General features: G+C 45.9%; 1 protein-coding gene and 1 long non-coding RNA gene across 2 annotated transcripts in view; one reads left to right on the top strand and one right to left on the bottom strand.

Moving 5' to 3' along the window:
• The window catches only part of CTBP2 (C-terminal binding protein 2), a 137,715-nt gene that overhangs the window by 110,912 nt on the left and 4,007 nt on the right, over positions 1-22,796 (bottom strand). The window lies entirely within an intron of this gene.
• Positions 17,358-19,427, top strand: LOC116789922. Its single transcript, XR_004358196.1, has 2 exons — positions 17,358-17,433; positions 19,058-19,427. It is a non-coding gene; the product is annotated as an uncharacterized LOC116789922 (long non-coding RNA).

The following is a 22,796-nucleotide window of genomic DNA, read 5'->3' on the forward strand; positions in this document are numbered from 1 at the left end:
GAGGTGGAGATATGCACGAGTTCAGCAGTTTTGGGGAAACCCACCTGGGCACAGCCAGGAGCAGCACCTTGGGCTGGGATGTGACACCAGGAAGGGCACTGCAGATGGAGCCTCCTTCGACAGATGGGTCTGGTGTGATCTTACCAACTGCTCCTCTTCTCCCTAATCACCATGGTGTGTTTTTCTACCTTTTCCAATACATAATTTCCATTATTATTATTATTATTATTTTCCTACCCCATTTGCCTTCGCAGCACACCAGTCACGGTCCAGCACCAGGGGGGAAACGTCAGTTTGCTACAACACTTGTTTTTTTCTAAAATGTAACACGGGGGTACAGGATTTCACAGCTCATTACTGCACTGTGCTGCCTGCAATGCCATGGCTTCGGATCTCTCCCAGCTCCTGCTGCAAACCTTTCCTTCCAGGGGGGTCTTTGCCATGGATACTTCAAGTACCTGACACAAGGATTTCTGCAGCCAAAAATCGGGTCCTGGGCTGCACCTGAAGCGTGGCAGCTACCGGGGATGCTGGAGAAGGAAACTGAGGAGGTAGCATCACTGTGGAGGAGATAAACATTCACTGCCAAAAAATAACTTGTCATGAGAGAAATACCTTTTAAAAGCTGTCTTAAAATTCATGCTAGACAAAGCAGTTATTTTCTGAACAGGTGAAGCCAGGTAAGTTATTCTGAGGTTCTTTTTGCCAAGGGACAGGTGTTTTGGAACCAAAATCGCAGTACCTTTCCTGGAGTACCGGGTCACCCTAAAAATCCTAGAATCATAGAATTACAGAATGGTTTGGGTTGGAAGGGACCTTAAAGCCCATCTTGTTCCACCCCCTGCCATGGGCAGGGACACCTTCCACTAGCCCAGGTTGCTCCAAGCCCCGTCCAACCTGGCCTGGGACACTTCCAGGGATGGGGCAGCCACAGCTTCTCTGGGCAACCTGTGCCAGGGCCTCACTACCCTCACAGGGAAGAACTTCTGTATATCTAATCCAAAACAACCCTCCTTCAGCTTAAGGCCATTCCCCCTCGTCCTATCACCACATGCCCTTGTGGAAAGTCCCTGATGACAGGGATAAATTACTGAAAAATAACCCTGAAAGCAGCAGAAAGAATATGCTTTCAGCACTGCCAGCACCAAATCTCAGCTGGGGATCCAGAGATCCCCGTTCGACCTTTGCACAGGATTATGGAGTCGTATTACTGGAAAGGCTCTCTAAGCACACCCTCCTCCAGCATCTCTGTACAACCAGAAGCCCCTGGAGACAGGAGCAGTAATTTGGAGCGCTCAGGGAATACAGAAGTGGAGCCTGGGGTAAGATGCACACAGATGCTGTTTTCAATTAACGTTTTCTAAGTGCTGTTAGAAGCAGACTGAAGAGGTGCTGGGCTGACCAAGTCATGGTCCTGTTCCAGACACATTCAGCCAAAGTCTTCTGAAGGTGACTCCAGGGAGGTAGGAACAGTGTCAAGACTGCAGTTAGGTGAAGTCAAGATTCCTGTCCATGAAGACTTCCAAGGAAGTTCAAGTCCAGTGCCACAAGAGCTCCCACTAAGAGAAGGAATTAGACCACCACCATCTCACCCACGGCGAACCCCACAGTGGTACCAGCACCCTGCAGGCTACTGCCCAGCTCTCCCATGGATTCATTGCCCACCAGTTTGCCAGGATGCCTCCTAACTTTCCCATATGGCCCCTATAGACAGGCCCAGAATGGTTAAGAGCAGTGAGTATATTCAGATCCTGCTGCACGCTCTCGTATCCAGCCACACATCACAGTTAACAGGAGGGTCAGCAGCCTCTGGAGAGGGTCCAGGACTGGACACGTTGCTCACTGCCCATGTAACTTTAAACATTTCAGAGGGACAGTAAAACTCATTAACATACTGTCAGAGAAAAAAGACACAGGAGAAAAAGGAAACTCCAGCACAACAAAATACCTGGAAGCCACCAAGGACTTCAGAAAAAATCCACAGCTGATTCATAAGGACAAATCAGGATGCAGCCCAGATTTTTTCATTATTTACCTAACCAGCAGCCTGAAAAACAGCACTTCTGCAATGGCAGCACCCGAGGACATGATCTGATTTTTTGTGATCTGCAAGACCAGATGCTGTGGCTGTTTCTTCCTGAGAACATTCAAGGTCAGGCTGGACAGGGCTCTGAGCAACCTGGTCCAGTGGAAGGTGTCCCTGCTCCCAGCAGGGAGGTTAAACTACACGACATTTAAAGGTTCCTTCCAACCCAAACCATTCTGTGATTCTGTGATTCCCTTCTCTGGTACTGTGGGCCTCGGCAAAGGAGGGTCTACCAGGGAAAATCCAGAGATTGGTCCTGGCATGAGAACAGAACCAATGGCCACACAAACAGTTCCTCCTGGTCTCAACTAACACTGCTTAATGCTACAGAATCAACCACTTGGAAAATTAAGTTTAAAGTGGGGTTGGTACAACAGAGCCTGGGATGGGTGATGAAGAAGCAGGATGGACCACAACAGGCAACCAATGTGGCTACACCCATCCCAGTCCAGGGACTTCCCAGTTCCAGCTTGGGCCCTTCAAACCAAGCAAAGGAGCACTGGGAGTCCCCACCAGCCCATCACCCCATCACCCTGTAATGTTGCAAGGAGAAGAGAAGGTTCCAGGGACATCTTAGAGCCCCTTCCAGTGCCTAAAGGGGACCCAAGAGAGCTGGAGAGGGACTTCAGACAAGTGTCTGGAGGGACAGGACAAGGGGGAATGGCTTCCCACTGCCAGAGGGCAGGGTTAGATGGGATATTGGGAAGAAATTGTTCTCTGTGAGGGTGGGGAGGCCCTGGCACAGGTTGCCCAGAGAAGCTGTGGCTGCCCCATCCCTGGAAGTGTCCAAGGTCAGGTTGGACGGGGCTTGGAGCAACCTGGGCTAGTGGAAGATGGCCCTGCCCATGGTAGGGTGGTTGTAAGTAAATGATCTTTAAGGTCCCTTCCAACCCAAACCATTCTGTAATTTTATGAAAGCTGCTGGTGTTCACAACCTGCACATCCCACACAGGTCATAATTACAGCAGCAATAAAGCAAGGGCCTCCTCTGCAAAGCCCTTTAATAACATTAATGTCTGTCAGACCAGGCTTTAAGTATTAACATACGGGGAAAAGCCAAATAACTTAATATTATTGTGTGTGCGTCTGAAATAACACTCTGCAAGGCCTCTTATATCAAACATTAAACCTGCTTAAGAGAAGACATTTGAGCAGAGTCAATTATTTTGCAGTAATTCTTCATACTGAACGAGGCATTTTGAAATTGGAAAGTATATGTTGTCACAGCAGAACTCTTTACATCTTTAAAAGCTCATTTTCCATGAAAGTTAGTTACAAAAACAATAATATTAATGTGAAATTATCCTTTATTCAGCAAGAGGCTTGAAAATGAATTCTTCCCATGTTTGTAGACAGTCATACTCACAACATTATACCAAAGGTCCTATCAACACTTCATTATGAACTTCTCCCCTTATATTCAGGGAATTAAAAAAATCTCTGCCTAGAGGGGATTATTTTCATAAACTCACTGCACAGGGGTCTCAGTGCAAGCAGGAATGTTTATGGAAAATCTGAGATTAGAACATTTCAAACTGGTTGGTTTCAAGTTGCACACATGTAAATCTATAAATAGCCCAGAAAACGCGTGTATGAAAAGTGAAGAAATAACACACTGTGCAAAAAAACAAGTTTGTCATTACAATGGAAAATGAACAGGTTTTTTCTATTTGACTAAAAATCTAATTTACTATGAAGCTATTCCATTTTGCTGTTAGATTGCCACAGGTGTTATCTCCAGGAGCTTTTAATAACAGCTCGGACCCAAAGCCCTCGGAGGGGCTCTCCAGGCAGGTTTGGAGCAGGATGAGTTTACCCCTCCCAGTGACTTCCCCAGGAGCAGAGCTGGGTCACTGCTTTGGGACAACACCTTGAAATGCAAATAGGAATTCAAACACAACCCAGCAATTTCAAAGCACTTAAAAACCAGTGAGACAGCTGCCAAAATGCCTGGATTTGGATGCACTGGGCAGGAACACGACAACACTGGGCTTAATTGACCTCCTCCCAACATCACAAAACCGGGCAGAGGGAAGGGATAACACTCCAGGGATATGCTCACGGGAGGAAATACACAGTGGGATGCACAGGCTGCAGGAAGGAAGGAGCATTGGAAGCTGCCAAAACAGTTCTGCTGGCGCAGCTCACGGTCATGTCCTGCCACCACCAGCACTGGAAACCTGAAGGATCAGACAGTGGTAGAGCAGACAGCACTTCTATTGGGGCAGTGCACCTTTACCTACCAGTTACTCCCTGAGTATTCACTCTTCTCATATAGAATCCCCTTGGAAATAGCAGGGGGGATCTACAACCCCACAGCAGAGGCAGAACTTCCTGACCTGACCTGCCCCTCTGCAGGGTCAGCCAGGTTTGCCCCAGGTACCGTCCTCGCTGCCCCTTCACAGAATTACAGAATGGTTGGGGTTGGAAGGGACCTTAAAGCTCATCTCATTCTGTCCCCCTGCCATGGGCAGGGACACCTTCCACTAGCCCAGGTTGCTCCAAGCCCCGTCCAACCTGGCCTGGGACACTTCCAGGGAGGGGGCAGCTTCTCCGGGCAACCTGTGCCAGGGCCTCACCACCCTCACATGGAAGGTTTTATCCCTGTTATCTAACCTAATCCTGCCCTCTGTCAGCTTGAATCCATTACCCCTTTGTCCTATTCAATGGCAAACATTGCACTGGAGTGGATGAGGAGCACTCACAACCTCCAAATGTCATCAAATGCCCATTAAATGCTCCATCAAATGGAACATCTGCAACCACAACAGCATGGCCCAGACCATCCTGGACAGCAAACAGCTCAGCATTCACACAGCATCCTCAGAGCTCTGAAAGTCTTCACACACTAAGTACAGAACCCACCAGCAGAGCTTCAGCCAGTGCTGCATTTCAAGCACAAAAAACCCCCCTCCGGAAGTGAAAATCTCCCTCCTTTCCACATCTCACACATCTTTATAGTCCAAGTAATGAGGCAAAATAAGCCTGAATGGGAGAAAAAATGAGGAAAGAGGGATGCATTAGATCATCAAGTCCACTCTCCCCATCCTGCACTTCTTTGCTCTACCATGCAGTAGCACAAACATTTATTTCTGCATATACTTTGTTGATTTGCACCAAACATAGCAACTGCCATGTCCTGACAGGGGACAAGGACCACTGATGGAGGGTAGTGGGTCAGCAAGAGCTTTAAAGACAGCAATTAGGTCTGATGGATAAAATATATAATACAACCTTAAAATTAAATTAGAAATAAAATTAAAATTAAAAATTATTTTAATTTGGTCAACTCGGGATAATCCTACACTCTACAACATTAGGGCTTTGGCCAGTGTGGCACTGCAATCTCCTGAAATCTCATTAGCTCAGCTAACTGCACTTTGCCTCCACTTTCTTCTAATTTTAGATTTAAACTCTCCGCAGGGTGAAACCAAATTTTAAACATTACGCTTTGCCGAAACGTAGTGCAGCACGTTTTTCCTTTGGAAGGAGGCGAGGTGGATTATTTTACTTAGAAAACGAAGTTCCCAGGATGTTAATATTCCAGGGCAAGTTCTGCTTTCCCAGTTCAGAGGGAAGGGGACGGCGAGCGGAGGCAGCGCCTGCCTGTCGGTACTACAGGATTCCTCGGAAAATCCTGCTGACACAGCTTCCTCTTCATCTTTGTCTCATATCAAGTTAGTAGTCAATGTGTTATTTTAACAGCATGACAACAACTATACAGAATGTCAAATAGTTACCTTTTATCTGGAATTTTATTCCTGCCATATATTTCAATGGGAATATACAACTTAATGTCGCAACATATTTCACACTGAAATGGGTAATAAAAAAACTATAGACTGTGCAATTCCCCTAAAATATAAGGGAGGAATATACTGAAAAAAAAAAATCTACTGTTTGCTACTCTTTGTCTTCCAAAATCTCCACACCAATCTACTGTGTCTGAACTATAAACATCGCTGGGAATGTTTTCAAGGCTTTTCTTTTTTTTTTTTTTTCCAAATGAAATAAAATACAAAAATAAAATATACTCTGAATCCAGAATCTTCTGCCTAGCCTGAGTTTCAGTTCCAGCCTGATGTAAGGATGGAGACAGAGGACAAATCCTTCTGACCACACTTTGATCCTATCACAAGGGAGCTCTTGGTGTCCCTCAGCCCAAAGAAAGGTGTTTTCAATCCCAAGGAAGGAGAAAGTCAGGATCTGGAAGTTTTACATCAGCAGGTGCAAAACAAAATCTGTCTATTATCTCCTCTACCATTCTCCATACACTGGAGGCGCACTTAGAACCTTCTGGGGTCTCAAAATATGCATGTAGAATCACAGAATCATAGAAGGGACCTTCCAAAGCCATCTCGTTCCACCCCCTGCCATGGGCAAGGACACCTTCCACTAGCCCAGGTTGCTCCAAGCCCCATCCAACCTGGCCTTGGACACTTCCAGGGATGGGCTGTCAAATGCCTCCCCAGTTGTCAAATCCAATGCTTTTAGCAAACTGCAAGTTCCTGTGTATCTTCAGATGGATATATTTTCTCTTCTAAGGAAACTACAAACCAGGCAAGAAATATTCCCTGTCCCTATCCAGACAGATGACAGCTGGCTAATTAGTGAAATTATAGCTTTGTCAATACCACTTCATTCACTCAACCCCTCTTGCTGTTAAAAAAGAAAAGAGCTGAAAGACCCAAACTCCTCCAGGTATTTGAGTTTACCAAAAAAAAGTCTCCCTCTTCAAGGGAGACCTGATGGTCAGAGCTGAGACAGTCACAATGTCTACATGGAGCAGTCTCCAGGACTGCTCTGGCATGGCCATCTCCTACATGAATAATTATATACAAATATACCTGCTGGGAACATGAAGAGGACAGAGAAATTTTAGAAGATGATGAGAACAGGAGCTACCTTAGATAAAGGATGCCTGACACATTTTCCTATTAGAGGATGGATTTACCTGAGGACCATCAGGTTTTTGAGTTTTCCTCTCCAGCACCCATGCTGACTCTGCTTGCTCTGTCGTTGTTGTGCACACTTGTGTTCTCCAAAAGGAACCTTTATCTACCAAACAAATGATCAGACTATGCCTTCAGACTATGCCAGACTATATCCCAATCTTTTATGTTAGTCTGGGTCTGCCTCGCAGCAGGACCTGCTTGGCACTGGTGCACACTCTGAGAGCTGCAATTAACTCCCAGTGCTGCAACTTTTTTCTGACCAGTGAGCACTTTAACAAGAATTTGGCTTTTAGAACCTGAACAACATCCTCCAGCCTGATGGAGCTCACCCAGAGGCTGCCTAGTCACCCTGAGACACGGGTGCAAAACAAGAGGGCACCTCAAAGCTTTGCCAAGCCCTTCTCCATCCATAGCAGGGCAGGTACAACCTGACAGTTCTGACCCTTTTTGGGCCAGGCATGAGCTCAGCATCTGTATTTGCCCAGCAAATCCATGCAGTTTGCAGGCATCACAACAGAAAAAAAGCCAAATAGCTGAATTCCCTGGTTCTGTTTTTTGACACTGATTCCGCTTCCATTGCTTCCTCTCTCAGCAAGAAAGCCCAAGCCCCTGGATGCCCATCCATCCTGAGACAGGTGACACCACCTGATGACACACAGCTGGTGACAGCAGGCTTTAGCTCAGGGGGTTTGCCCAGGATCACTGCTCACTCTCCTTCCCTGACAAGCAGCCTGTCCTGGAAGGCAGCCGGTGCTGCTGGAAGGCTCGGCCGCTGCAGCTCCAGCCCGGGAGGTTCTGCTGGCAGAGGCAGGGAAGAGCAGGTAGCTGCTCCAGTGAGCTCCTGCACAGCAGCACAGCAAGGACAGCACCCCTGCCAGGAGCCAAAGCTCCTTATCTTCTGGAGACCTGCTGGGCTGCTTCCAATATCTGCCCCTGATGTAAATGCCACGAAAGCTGGAGCACAGAGCACCAAATCCAACAGCTTTTCCTCTCCCCTAGGAGAGGTTTCACAGCTTTAGCCCAGCAGCTTCATCACAGTGACTTTGGTTCACCACGAGATAAATGTCCAAGAAGATACAAGTCCACTACCCCCTCAACCACCCCGGTTCCTCCATGGGAGTTGCTCCCTTCACCCCAGCAAGACCTGGCCAACCCCTTGGCTCTGTTAATGGAACCAGAATGGCAGCCCAAGGTGGAACACAAATACCTGGAAGTGGGGAGAGCCAACAACAAGCTGATGGCTATTTTGGAGGGATCTGAGTGGTGATTTATTCAAGAGATTTATCAGTTCACCAACTTTGCGAAGCTTCGGAGATGGTAAAAATGTAACAAGTGAGTCTCTTGCATGAATAAAAAATTACATTTTACATAAATTAAATATATAATTTGATTAAACATGTTTATGTCTCTGCAGTGACATTTAGAATAGGAAGTATTCATTTTCTGTTTTGAAAGGAAAAAACTCTTTCAAATGTAATTTGAAGCTGTCAAACCAATCTTCTTTACAGATCTTTTAAATGTCACATACCTTCGAAAGGGGATGGCAGATTCCTTTTAAATATGCAATTGCAAACAGTCCAAGCAAAATCAAGAATTTATTAAAATATGCTACTGACATTTATACTGATTAAGTATAGCCCTTTCCACACTCCCTTTCGATAGACTACCCTACAAAAGATGTGTCACAACAGCTCCTATTAACTCTGAGCTCGCTCTAATTCCCCAACACACAGCCAGCCCTTCCCAGCCGGCAAAATCCAGCTGCGGGAAAGAACCTCTTGTTCTGTACGGGGACTAATTTGAATTTGTGGTTCCTTTCCATGAGGAATTGTACTTTTTGATGATTTCTTACCAGCATGCCTGAAATTTATAACCAAAAATATTAACTGCACTTACTTTAAATCAAGTGCAGCACTGCACCTAATGGCTTTAAATGGAAGAGCGTGTTAATCATACGCTTAAAGAAAACCCACTGCAACTCATTTCTGACAACTTTACATGAGCAACCTGTATGTTTTGTTTTATAATCACAATATCTATCCTCAGATTATTCATTATTTTCCCCACTTAGAGTGGGGATTGGTTTTCCTTTCCCTTTCCTACCAGTGAATGATTGAGTGCGGCAACGATGGCAGCTCCTGTTCTCAGCTGCTCCCCGCTGACACAGTGGACATTTTAGGGTCATTTTATTTTCTTTAGAAGACAAAGAATTTAATGATTATTTCTCCTCCTCTGTCACCAGGTCAGTGAAGTGTATGGGCATAACTCTCATTAGCATTAATGGAAATCCCCACTGTAAATTCTCCCCTGTGAAGCAACATTAAGAGCAAGGCCATCCTGAGCAAGCATACTCAAATTGGAAAATAAAATATACCTCCCATTTCTCGCTACCACCACAGGGAAAATGTAATGAAGTGCAGGAGATTAAGCTACAATTCCTGTATCAAATCTTCCTTGTACTCTCTAATTACTCAACACAACGTATACAATGGTTACTCCTTGATGATGAGAATTTGTTGCACGTTATTGAAAGACTTTATCCTAATGCTCTCAACTTTCTGGTGCATAACACAACCAATTACAGTACAGCCATCGTGACACAAATCACGGTCACCACCAAATCTGGCTTACTTAAAGCTTACACTGAGTATTTAAAAATCAGAGAATTACTAAAGGGACTCTTAGTACTGCAGAAAGCTCATCAGTGCCAGGTCACAGTGACCCAAGGCAGCCCACTGGCAGTATCACGCTGTGGGAAGCAGCCAAAGCAGCCTTGCCCCAAAATAGCCAGGACCACAATCAGCATTTTCTAGAAGGATTCATGCATGACATTCATCATCACACCATAAATGAATTTAATGTAGTTAAGGGCAAAGAGAAGCTTTGCATTCGGCTCCAATGCCCAACCTCCCACCCCTGCCCATGACAATCAATACTCTCCCCCAAGGTGTTCCCCCATCTAATCCCTGCCCATCCAGTATGGAAAAAAACACACTGGTGGGCTCAGTTTGTGAGGGACAACAAAGTGATTGACTCCCAGTTCCCTTCCTCTCTTTCATCACCATTGTAAAGGGCATCCAATATTTCTGGGGATGCCCAAAGACCCTCTTTGGAACGATAAATATCAGTACACAATCCCTCAGTGAACAGCTACTCTCCAGTTTATGGATCTGTCAATACCTTCTGCTGACATGACACTGATGATCAGTGTCATAAACATTGTTTAAATCCACCCAGTGAAGTTTAACACTGTAGGCAAGCACATCACTTTCGATAGGTTTCTCAAGTATGTGCAATAAGTCACTGCTCCACCCCCCTGAGCTACGCTCTTCACTCCCCTAAATCACACCTTCTGCAGGACTCATGTGACCTGGGCCACAGAGGAGATCCTGCCTGACATTCACCACACCTGGACAAACTCCCCCACAAGGGGAAGCTCATTTCCTCATACAGCCTCTTGAATGACACAGCAAACATCATCTTCCTAGGTGAGGGCACTCAGCACCAACAGCACAGCACCTTCTCTATCCCATCCAAACCATTTTTCCAGCTCCCACAAAAACAATCTTTTTTCTAGCAGAGGCACTGTTATTCCCATTCCTTGCACTTGGAAAGCGCTCCTTGACCAAGACTCATCTACAGGGTGGGAGTAGCAAGGAATTTGTGTTCTCTCTCTGCTTCTCAGCTTACCCAGTTGCTTTTCTACATGGTAGCACACAAACACAGGAGCAACTAAATACCCGAGATGTAAACGGGACCAGCTCAGCTTTGGTGGTGTCCATCCCCACTGGTCTGTGCAGTTCAGTCCCACCAATCCCTTTGGAATGCTGGGGAGCACAAGAGTTAAGCTTTCTAAATGTTTCAATCAACTTCAGTCAGTCTACGGTACTTTCCAAGCCTCTGTAAAGTCTTCTTACAGGTTCTGTCCATAAAAACAAGTGGTCTGGACTTCAAGCAGGACTCCCTTCCCTTTCTGCCTTCCCAAGGAAAAAGTGGAGGAACCAACCACCAAATACTGTACATGCAGCACTTGCAAGCAGGCCATTTCCCCAGGGAGAACACCTTCAATCCCTGAAGGTTTACACTCGTGAAATGCAGCCCTGGGAGATGCCAGCGGGCTCATTTCTGCCCGGCATTTTTTCCCCAGTCACTGCCAACGCAAGAAATGCCACCTGGAAAAGGCAGGAAATCTGCCCAGTGGGCTTCCCAAAAGTGCAGCGAGTCTGCTCCACATCTGAGCTATTCTGAAAGCCAATTTTGGGCCAGGTCAGCAGCTGGTGTAAATCAGCATCACTAGAGCAGCACAGCAGAGAGGGGAGCCTGGCCCCCGTCGCCACTCCAAGGCACAGGAGCATCCCTGATTTCCTCTGACAGAATCAGCGCACTCGTCACCAACGTTTTTCTGAGCCAGAGCAGGAGGTTTGCCTTTATTTCCACTTTACTGCACCCTGCTGACCCAGGACACGGCTTACAAACACCAAGTATGGAGTGACAAGATTTAATAGCCAAGTGATAACGCACGCTCGGTGCTAAAAGCCTCCTCCGGAAGGCTCTGCTGTCGTGTGAGCAGCCCAGGCACACGGACACGTCTCAGGAGACCAGCCCACGGATGGGCCATGTCAACCCTGTGTCCTCTTTGACAGCATCAGGAGACACACTGACTCCACTCAGACTGGTTTCTGTTGTGTTTCCAACACGAGTTTTCCAATGATGGCTGCAAAGTCCCCTCCACGGGAGTCGGTCCTGTCGAAGCCTGTCCCCACCTCCAAGGAGCCCCCTTGTCACTTCTTGAGTGTTTCCTAACTCAGCAGACCTATGTCCTTCTTCATCTCCACCTCACCAAACAGCAACAGCAGCTCCCAACATCAGGCGTCCAGCACAGACACCGTTCCTCTCCCTGGATCATTCTATTTGCTTGATTTGGGGAAGCAGGAATAGGAGAAGCAGCCATGGAAGGAATATCACATCAAGAGAGTTATGGAAAAATTATAGAACCATAACACAAGCCTTATACAGAACATGTGAGCACGTAAACATTTCTCCTGGATTACATAATGAATGTAACACACACTGGGATCATGTTCTTCTTCCGATGCAACATGGGCATTATTTTTGTTGATCTGTCTGGTTGGGTTTTTGAAAGCCATCGCTTCCTGCATTCCACAACAGAAACTTTACACCCTCAAAACCTGGTACCATTTTGTTTTATTCTTCCTGTCTTTATTCTATTTATTTATCCAGCCAGCCAATGTGAAAGGCTGTAAATCGCACTGCTACTTAAGTCACAGGGGGAATTCCTTTAAACATAAGTAAAAACTCATAAATAACTTCCTGCAGTCAACAATGCATTCATTTTCTTCTCTGCTTTCCAACTAATCTTCCAGCTAACAAATCAAATCAAGTACCCAAATGTAATTATTCTGTTGTGATAATCATCTTCTTAAACTCAGAGCTTACCTTGGCTTATTTCTTCTCAAATTAAAATTAGCAGAGAGGCTTGGGACAGTGGGGGGGAGAGGAGGAGAGGCTATGAGGGACTGATAAAGCCAAGGTATGACAAGGAAACTCTTCAACTCAACCAGAGTCCTGCATCTTGAGCAGAAGATTTGCTTTTTCGTGCTAGGTTGGTGAAAAAAAGTGATGCCAAACCCGATTTAGACTCACTTTTTATTAGTATGACTCATAGTACAGTTTTCAAGGCAATGAAGTGTATGATATAAAAAAAAAAAATAGATTATTTTAAAACCGGGACAATTCTCCCAAACTTGCTGGAAGCAATGCAGCTACAAATAGAGCCAGGAACTAATCTTTGACAAAGTCAGTAAAAAGGCAAGAAACGCTTTGCAAAACACACCCACACAGGACAATGTGGGGCGAACATCTCATTTACCCTCCACAAAATTTGCTGTTTGTCCTGCAACTAGCCCTCAACACTTCCAAACCTCATCACTTCCAAACCCCTCCTGCCTGCTGTGGGCAGGGACAGAGCCCAGTGGTCTTTCCCACCGGTGTGGGCACATCAGGGATGAGTGAGGTAAAATCCCTGGAGGAATAATCCCACCCACAGACACGGACTCGCTGTGTTACACCGCTTTACACCATCGGATTGTGAAGTGATGGCCAGCACCAACAGCAGGGCCAGGAGCATGAGGCTAAAAATAAACCAAGGGAAATAAACTTGCCACAGCTTCCAGACTCCTGAGGATCCAAAGGCACAGGGCTGGAGGGGAGGAACAACAGCCCTGCGGTTGTCAGTGTGTATCCAGCACTTGGTGCTGGCAGCACAGCAAAGGGACGGTGTGGGAGGGGAAAGGTAAGAGATCCACCACTGGCACTGGAGAGCAGGACTGGAAACGCAGTGGAGAGTGGGAATGGAACCACAGCAGGTGAGTGGTCGCCTGCCCAAGAGCATCGTTATTCTCCTGAGAAAGGCAGAAGCTGGCACAATCCACATAGGAATGTGATGCTGCAAGCCAGGGTCCAGGGGAACAGAGATGCAGGGCAGCTGGGAACCCTACTCTACACCACCCTGATTTTTTTTTTTTATTTCACTGCTTTATTCAGTCACCTTCAAACAAAACTCTCTTGACAAGTTTTTCCATGCAAACACCTTCTATAAAGCCTTTGAAAGCGTGCAGATTTGTAACACTGGAAAAACAAATCATGCCAGGCACACTCAGATATTCCCATTTAGAACATGAGTGCTTTGGATGACACACAGCTTATTCCAAAGGCTGCAGGTGTGTTAGTCCAGGCTGTCGAGGGGAGCTCCACTCACATAGCTCTGACAGTGCCATCCCTTGCCAGCCCTGGGTCTCACCAATGCAGCCACACAACAACAACAACAACTCCTTCTTCATCTGACCTACAGGACTGTCTGTGTATTAGAGAGTTCAGGAAAGGACAGTAGAGCCACTTGGAAAGTGGGGTGTTTTTTAATTAGCTCGCTTGGGAAAGATGCACATCACAGGAGACAACGCTCTGGCCAGCTAAACCCCTCAAATAAAAGGGAATTATTATGCTGAAAACACTGATGTATCTTTCAGTGAGGACCACCATTAAATTGCTGACAAATTATTCCCCTACACAACACACATGTTAGAACTTGAGGAAACATTTCCAAGCCCAGGCTGCAGCTATGTATTGGTGCAGGAGGGAGAACAGCCAGATCCCAGAGCCAGACATATCCCATGGCTAACAGTGAGGGAGGGATGGTCACCAGGCCACCAGCCACAACACAAGAAGTCTTCTGCAGCACTTCCCTCCCAGCAGACCTTATCCTGAGTTCTCTGAGGGTTGTTTTTTCACTGCAATGTATTTGACACATTTCAAGTAACATATTGTTAATTCTGTATGACAGAAAGTGATTTTTAAAGTAACGTTGTGAGTTCCAGATGAAAACTTACATTTAGTGATTTAGAAGAAAAAAAGTAGAAGAGGTCTTACACGAGCAGAGGCTCCCAAGAGCTGACAGGGAGCAATAGCCACAGGGCTCTCCTCGCCCCCTTTCAGACACGCAGCATGAAATCACAGAATGGTTTAGTTGGAAGGGACTCTAAAGATCACCCAGTTCCAACTCCTTTCCTGACAGCTCTAGAGCAGGTACACAAATCCTGCTCCATCCCTGGAAGTGTCCCAGGCCAGGTTGGACAGGGCTTGGAGCAACCTGGGCTAGTGGAAGGTGTCCCTGCCCATGGCAAGGGGTTGGAACAGAATGATCTTTAAGGCCCCTTCCAACCCAAACCATTCCATGGTTCTATGATGTTATGGAGCAGGGGTGACTCCACAGTAGCCACGAGCTCTGGGGCAGTCGCCCTGGGCTTTGGGGTGCAGGGATTCAAACGCCCAGTTGGCACCCACACCTTGTCCTACTGTGGGGCAGCAGGACTGGGCAGGAGCTCAAAAGGAGTGGGGAGGGAGAGCAGGACTCCCGAGCACCTCAGCTTCATATGGCATGCAGCTATCCCAGGAAGCAATGTCTTTTTTTTATGCCTTATTTTTTTTCCTATCTGCTGTCTTCCAGTCCAAAAAGCTACAGGACACAGAGAGTGGTTATGCACGTGGCAACCTGAACATAGCAGGAAATTTTAAAATTTCAGCTGCATACACAAAACCCTCTAACACATGTATATTTTATTTGATTTACTGCAATACTTTTCTTCCATCTCTTGAAAGTAATTTTTCTCTAAAGCGTAACTGCTTAATTGGCAAGTGTACAAAATATAATTACACTGCATACAAGTTACAATATTGCTTATGGGAATATCACTGTTGATGCATTCTGCTTTATTTTGTGTTTAATCTCTATTAAGAGATCTGTATGAAAATAGCAAGGTACTCTTGATCTTATAAACATGACATGTGGTTCAGTCATTTTCTGCCTTACCAGAGCCCAAACAAATGCAACTGAAAGACAAGAGAAAATTCCTAGGCTGGCCTAACATGTCCAAGTTCATGAAATTCTTACATTCTCCTCTGAAGGAAGTGCAGTCCACAGGACACTTAGCAAGGAAATATCCTAACTCTCCAGGTCAGGGTTTGTTACATCCATTACACCACCAGAGCGATGGAAGGACAATGCACACAGGAATACACAGCTCTGAATGACAGCTTTAGAGGGGGTTATTACATTCCCTACAAGGACCTTTGCAATCCCATCTTTTATAGTGGAAGGATACAGAACTAACACAGAGACGTGCATGACTGGTGCCAGGGTCCTGAGCAGTGCCCAGCACCTGGCAGCAAAAAACTCATCCTTAGTGCCCCTGGCTCTGCCAGCCAGACCAATGCAATTCCCAAATGGCATGAAGTTGTGTCAGGGCAGGTTTAGACCGGATCTCAGGAAAAGGTTCTTGCCCCAGAGGATGGTTGGGCACTGAACAGGCTCCCCCGGGCAGTGGGTACAGCACCAAGGCTGCCAGAGCTCAAGGAGTGTTTGGACAACACTCTCAGGGACAGGGTGGGATCGTCAGGGTGTCTGTGCAGGGCCAGGGATTGGACTGGGTGATCCTTGTGGGTCCCTCCCAACTCAGAGGCAGTTGTGGGTCCCTTCCACCAGCCCCAAATTGGCTCCCCCTCCTGTGAGCACTTGCACAGGCGAGTAACGTTACGCACAGGAGTAGCTGTGCTGTGTGGAAACGGGTCTCCTTGGTCTGAGAGTTCACCACCACGGGCAGGGTTTAAGTGCCTTAAAGGTTTATTTCACTTGCTTGAGTAATGAGATTAATGCAATGTTTGTTTGTTTAAGCTAAATCATACAAAGCCAAACATCTAAATGTCCTTAATTCACAGCATTAGCCCAAGCTGTGTTACCACACGAGTCCATCGTACTATCCTTTTTCTCCCCACACTTTTAATTGCACCAACAAATTCCAAGTTTGCTCCAATTTCTCTCCCAGAAATCAGACAGCACACAGAGACCTTGAGTGGCCAAATAAACCACTAAACATCATTAGTTTGATGCTTTCACATATTCCTTGTTTTCTTTACAACTGGGTTTTTAACATATTCAACTTTTAGTCTGAAAAACCCAGAAGATATAGACCTCTGTATATATATATATATTTTTACATTTATATATGTATCGCTCTGTGTATAGATATAGAGGTAGATATATACTGTATAGGTGTATGTAGGTACAGATGTACACTGTATATACAGAAAGGGGATCTGAAACAACCTTCCTGCCATAACAGCTCCATAATCAAGCACTATGTGGAGCCCAGTGATCCCACAAACCTCCTCCATGAACGATGGATGACATGGAAAGACCCATCTGCAAACTCACCTAAAAGCAGAGTAAATCTTCAAACACCCAACTGCACGTTCTTACTTCAAAAATAAACGTGCACACAAACAAAATCACTACACCAGCAATGTACAATTGATGTTTAAATCTGGATTTGACCTGGTTTGATCAGTTTTCACTCTTCTGCTCTCAAGTTTCCCACCGGGGTCAGAGCTATTTCTGATGTTCTGTGGCCACCAAGAGCTGGCTTGGAGTTTGAATAAATTCTGCATGATCAGATAAAGCACACAACTATCAAAAAAAGTAATCCTCCCTCATTTCCTTCCTGCACCTAAATTAACTCACACCTGACCCAGGCATTAGACACAATATAGACTAACATGTCCCTTGTGAGCTTCTCACCCTGTGCCAAGTACCTGGTGTTGACACTGGAAGTAACTCATCCCTGTGATGGATACAAGGCATTTTTTAGAGAAATGGTGGGGAAATGAAGAACCTACAGGAGCTTTCCTGAGTGCTCAAGGTCCCATCCTGTAACCTCCACCTTCAGACACAGGTCTCCTCTCCGCAGGTCATCTTCTTGAAGAAAAGCTGTCATGCTGGTGCTTGGGATCTGCAAACACCTGGACGCTCTCATTTAAATGGTAGGTTTTCACAGATTTTGAGGTCAGAAGAGACCACTGTGATTTTTTAGCCTGACATACTGTACAGTAACTTACCTAAATTAATCACTGCTTGAGCCTCTTTCACTCCAGTGAAAAAACACCCCTGAACTCAGCATTTCCAAAGGTCGAGAAATCACCAGCACCTTCAGCAGCTTCTTCCACCATCAACAGTGCTGAAACCACAGACCTTCACCCTGTTCCTTCCCTGGCTTCACCTTCCAGCTTTCAGGTCTTGTTAAAACTCTGCCTGCCAGACCTGAGAGCTCTTTATTATTCAATTTATTTTCCCCATGATAACACTAATTCCCTTAATCAATTTACCTTCCAACACTCTCCTGGATAAGTCAAGCAGATGGAGGTCCTGGACCCTTCTCGTGCATCCCTTCCCGACCCCTTCTGCGTTCCCGCAGCCCTCCACAGCTCCTCCTTGCCAGGCAGGAGGGGCAGGGTGGCTGCCACGTCCCTGCTCCAGCCTGGCAGCCACCTGCCAGCGCAGACAAGGAGCACACAAGACCTTTGCCCATAATATCATATTAGCGGCGCTGGCTCATGACTCCCCGCTCCTCCATAAAGACATGATTTCTCCAGACAGCATCCTGGAGCTACGGCCCCTGTTGTTTGCTCTCAGATAGAGAAATTTACAGTTGGCCATCTGAGAAATATTACCTGCTTGTATCCAGGTAATACAAATTGCTTTCACCAGCGGTCACTCCCGTTCGTTATTTACCACTCTCCCAATCTTTGTGACATTTCAAGCTTCAGCTGCAGTGACTCTCTGCCTTATCACGGCTTACTCACACATTAGGCAGCGTAAGGACAAAAAGGAGTGTTCAGAGAGGCTGCTAGAAGGGGATGTTTGGGAATTATTCCTGATTTTACCAGAGGATTTTGAGAGCTGACGCTCTGCTGGGTCTCAGCCATTTGTTCTTTTGCACATCCCCAGCCCAAACAGTGGTGCTGTAACCAAGCTGCATTTATTGACCAATTCTAAGGAAATAAACCCCCCCAGTCACCTTTATCAATCCAATCGATGAGGGATTCCTGGAAACAGAAAAGTTAGTTCTCAAGGATGTGCTGCCCTTAAACCCAAGCCATTGGAGACCAAGTGCATCACCATCCTGCCTCCAACCTTAAATAAATCCCTAGCAGTGACTCGGAGAGTCTGTCCAGGACTCATGTTGAGCTGACAGGTTTGTGATACTCAGCCTGGCCCATTTACTGCTTTTCTAGAATAGTACAAGATAAGCATTGCCACGGTTCACCGGAGCTCTCCAGTACTTCAAGACTTAGTAAAAATACACATTACTGGCTCAGTTTACTCTCTAAACCTTTTTTGATGAGAGACACTGGGGCTGGTCCACAAAGGTCTGACTAAAGAACATTTACTTCTACCACAGTCTTAACAGGGACTAAACACATCATTCCCCCCACCCCCAAAAGTGTAAGATTTTTGATGTTCTGTTAACCTCATCTAACAACCTAGTTTGATTTCTAGTATTTTGCAGAATGGTTTGTTGTCCTCATCACTACCAGCCACAGCTTCTCTCTGCACCCCTTTCCCTAAGCTCTGATGCCTGTTCCTTGCTATTGATTCTGCTCTCAGGCACACGGATGTGCAGACATAGACCATATCATAAGGGCTGAGCACCCCAATTCGGCATCCAGCACCTTGAACAACCCAGAGCCCAGGCTGGAAAGGCAATGGCTGAAGGTGGAACAGACAAGCAGAGACACTTGGCCACATTCTCCCTCCTGACACATCATTCAACGGAAACTTTTTCAGAAACAACCACAACAAAAATCAGTGGCTGAAACCTCACTGCCTGTGGCTGGACCACGGTGAGATTTCATACCCCAAGCAAGGTTGCGACCAGTATTTAGTGAAGTTGGGTCACCTCCAAGAAAGCACAGATCCAAGAATTATGTTGAACTTCCGGCTAGACAAAACTAAAGTTGCACTTTTTCTCCCCAAATCTATCTAAGCTGATTCTAACTCACAACTTTTGCTGTCCAGATACACAGATATATATATACAGATGGGAAAAATATGTCATTCTGGTGCTTCACCTAGGAATGATATTACAGCAGATAAAACAATCCTGCTTCCTTCTGGGAACAGAAAATAGGTAGAATAGGTATTTTATCTGAGAAACACTGTTGTTACTAGCAAAGGGCAAAGCTGAAGTTAGCACAGGTATTCCAGTACTAAACTTTGAGACACCCTAATTCCAGGCTCAAATGTTGCATCGTACCATTTTTTGTATGAAAAGAGGGACCAGCTCAGACCAGTGGCAAATATAAAATCTACACAAACTTGTGCTGTGGGATCATGAAACGTCAGACAACCGAAATCATGAAAGCTGATGAAAAGGTTTTTTTTTTTTTCCATATATTGAAACTGATTTCATCTACAATTAATCACAGCAAAACTCAAGTCTCTCAACTTCTAAGTGTAACATCTAGTATTTAGCCTTACTGCTTTGCCTTATTTACTGATTCCTTGCAACATCCCTTCTGATGGAAAACCTGGTTTTCAGCTTAAAATTAAAAAAAACGAACTCTTTATGGCAGTTCTACAGGTATTAATATAATCTCTTACATTTGGCCTCATGTATTTTTAAAAGGGAATTTATTTGCAGGGTTTTCCCCTCCAGCTAACACTAAGGACACTCTCCACACAGATATATCATGGTAAAACTAAAGGATACTCTGACAAAACCAGGGAGAGCTGACAAGGAAAGCCAAGATGCAGTTACTCTAAGAAGACTGAAGGCGGCCAATTTTTAATTAAAAACTTTATCTAGAATGTAAGCTACAAGCTCCTGATGCCCAAAGTGCTCCTTGTGCATCACCCATAGGGGAATAACGTAGTCAGAGACCCCACACTGTGGAGAAGTCTCAGCCAGGAGTGTCCATGGAGGTAAACACACATGCTTGGGATGCTGGAAAAGATGCTGGAAAGCTGGAAGCCATCCTGGATGACAGTGCTGCCACTGGCAGGCACCAACAGGGCCAAAAGGGAATTGTTTAGTGAGAAGGGAACAAACAGGGTATGGCAGCTTCTCCTAAATATTAACAGAAATACCCATAACTGCAGGCTGAGGACCTGCAGAGCTCATTACACCCATCACAGCAGCTTCACCTAAATATAAACAGGAATATCCATCACTGCAGGAGGACTTGCAGAGCTCATCACACGCCATGGTGTGACACCCACCATCTGTATAGGACCCAGCTATGGGATTCATTGCTGGGTTTGCTTATTTTCTACCCCAACAATGATGTACCAGCTCCACTCCTCTGTCAGCCTCTTTTGGGGCTCATTCTGCAGTCCTCATACACCTGTCACTGTTCCCAAAGCCCATCAGCATTTCAAAGGGGCTCATCCACACTCCCAGCCACGGTTGCTCATACCTTGCAGAGCCACACATTATAGTTATTACAGTAACAATCAAAAGCCAGGCTGATTTTGGAATATCCCACAATTTTGTGTCTCAGTACAAAAGCTCCTCTTTTCCAAAAGTGAATGGGTCATTTAAAAAAAAGAAAAAAAAAAAAAGAAAAAAGAAAAATAAGCAGCATCCATTACATATCTGTTATATTTAGCAACAGAGAACCCATCTGCATTACTCCTGGTCTCATTAAAGACTTGGCTCCTTGTAAATATTATGTCTGTAATCCACACATTCTCCCTCTACGCTGTCCTTCAGGGGTCTATTTCAGAAATAATTGGTATATGCTGCTGCAAGGAAATAGTGGCTGAGTGTTTGACAACATTGCACAAGTTTATGTACACGGAGCAACCACAGCTGACCTGGTGTGAACATCAGCTCAGCGAGGTTCCTACCAGCACCTCCTCACAAAACTCACAGCCAAGGTACCCTGCACTCTACACCTGTGTCCAAAGAATGGTGTGAATGGTCAACCTCGAGTTGGCCACCATTGTGGCTAAAAGCCTTCCTAATCTCACATTGCTCTGACTGCTGGTGGGATCAGAGAGAGGACTTGAGCAAAGCAGAGCCCAAAATTCAACAATCAAGCAAGTTGTTTTTAGCCATATAAAATCTACTTTCCATCAGGAGGGATGGACAAGAGCCCAGTACTTCAGCAGGACCACTGTTTTTTACTGGCTTAAAGGATACATGAAATTACTGCCAGGTAAGACTGGAGGAGCAAGTCATTAATAATTAAAGTCTACAACTGATGTGTTCAAGTAACTTGGGTTTTATTTGCATTTAACAGTAAAGGCCCAGAACAGATGGGACTTTATAGATGCCTATCAAGATGCCTACTTTGATCCACCCAGAATACCATGTATTTGGAAAACAAGGCTGAATTATCCAAAACAACCCTGTAACCCTTGAGCACACAGCTCCCAGCTGTGGAGCAGGGGGGCCCTGAAAGGTGATGGTCTTCTAGGTGCTGTCCTCCTTTGGCAAAATCATAAGAATTGATCATCCAGAACCCCCAGAGCATGCTCTGCTCCCTGACTGGGACTTCAGGATGGGCTAAAAACCCCATGAAAACCTCCGAAGTTGGCAACACCACCACACAGCAGCACTGAGGAGCTCCAGTTGATGAGTCTATTGAAGTTGATGCCAACAATGCTGAACCCCCTCCACAGCTGCTGCAGGGGTCTGATGGCAGCTTCATGTCTACCTTGCAGGAGATACACACGTTTCCCCACCAGCCAACACGTATGGGAAACACCAAAACCACAACACCAATGGGAACGGAGGCAGTGACATGTGCATCACTGCAGGGCATCCTCTGCAGCACCACAGCTTGGATGTCTGGGGCAAAACACTGCCCCTGCTCCTCACCACACTCCTCCTGACACAGGACACACGGTTACACACCCCAAACCAGCCAAAGCAAATTTCATCCCACCTGCACTGACCGTCAGAGCACGCAGACGCAAATCTCTCCATCAGGTCACGCTGGTTCCACCACATGCTTTTCCAGGTGTATTTCTTTTTAATAATCCCACAGAAGTTCCCAATAATACAACCCAGGCATTAAAAAAATCACAGCATATCCCGGGAAGCGTTCAAGGCCAGGCTGGGTGGGGCTTTGAGCCACCTAGTCTAGTAGCAAGGTGTCGGTGCCCATAGCAGGGGGGTTGGAGTCGGATGAACTTTAAGGTCCTTTCCAACCCAAACCACTCCATAATTCTATGATGACTCTATGAAATCATTACACTGCAAAAAAACCCCCCTAAGTTTTGGCAGCAGGACCACTGTGACCTTCCCACACAGCACTGCCTCACCAGACCATGTACAACAAACCCAAACAACCAAAGCAAATGCCAAGGTCCCACCAACATTACCACCTTAGAGAGG

The sequence above is a fragment of the Chiroxiphia lanceolata genome, chromosome 8 (assembly GCF_009829145.1).
Source record: "Chiroxiphia lanceolata isolate bChiLan1 chromosome 8, bChiLan1.pri, whole genome shotgun sequence".
In the NCBI taxonomy this organism is placed as follows: domain Eukaryota; kingdom Metazoa; phylum Chordata; class Aves; order Passeriformes; family Pipridae; genus Chiroxiphia; species Chiroxiphia lanceolata.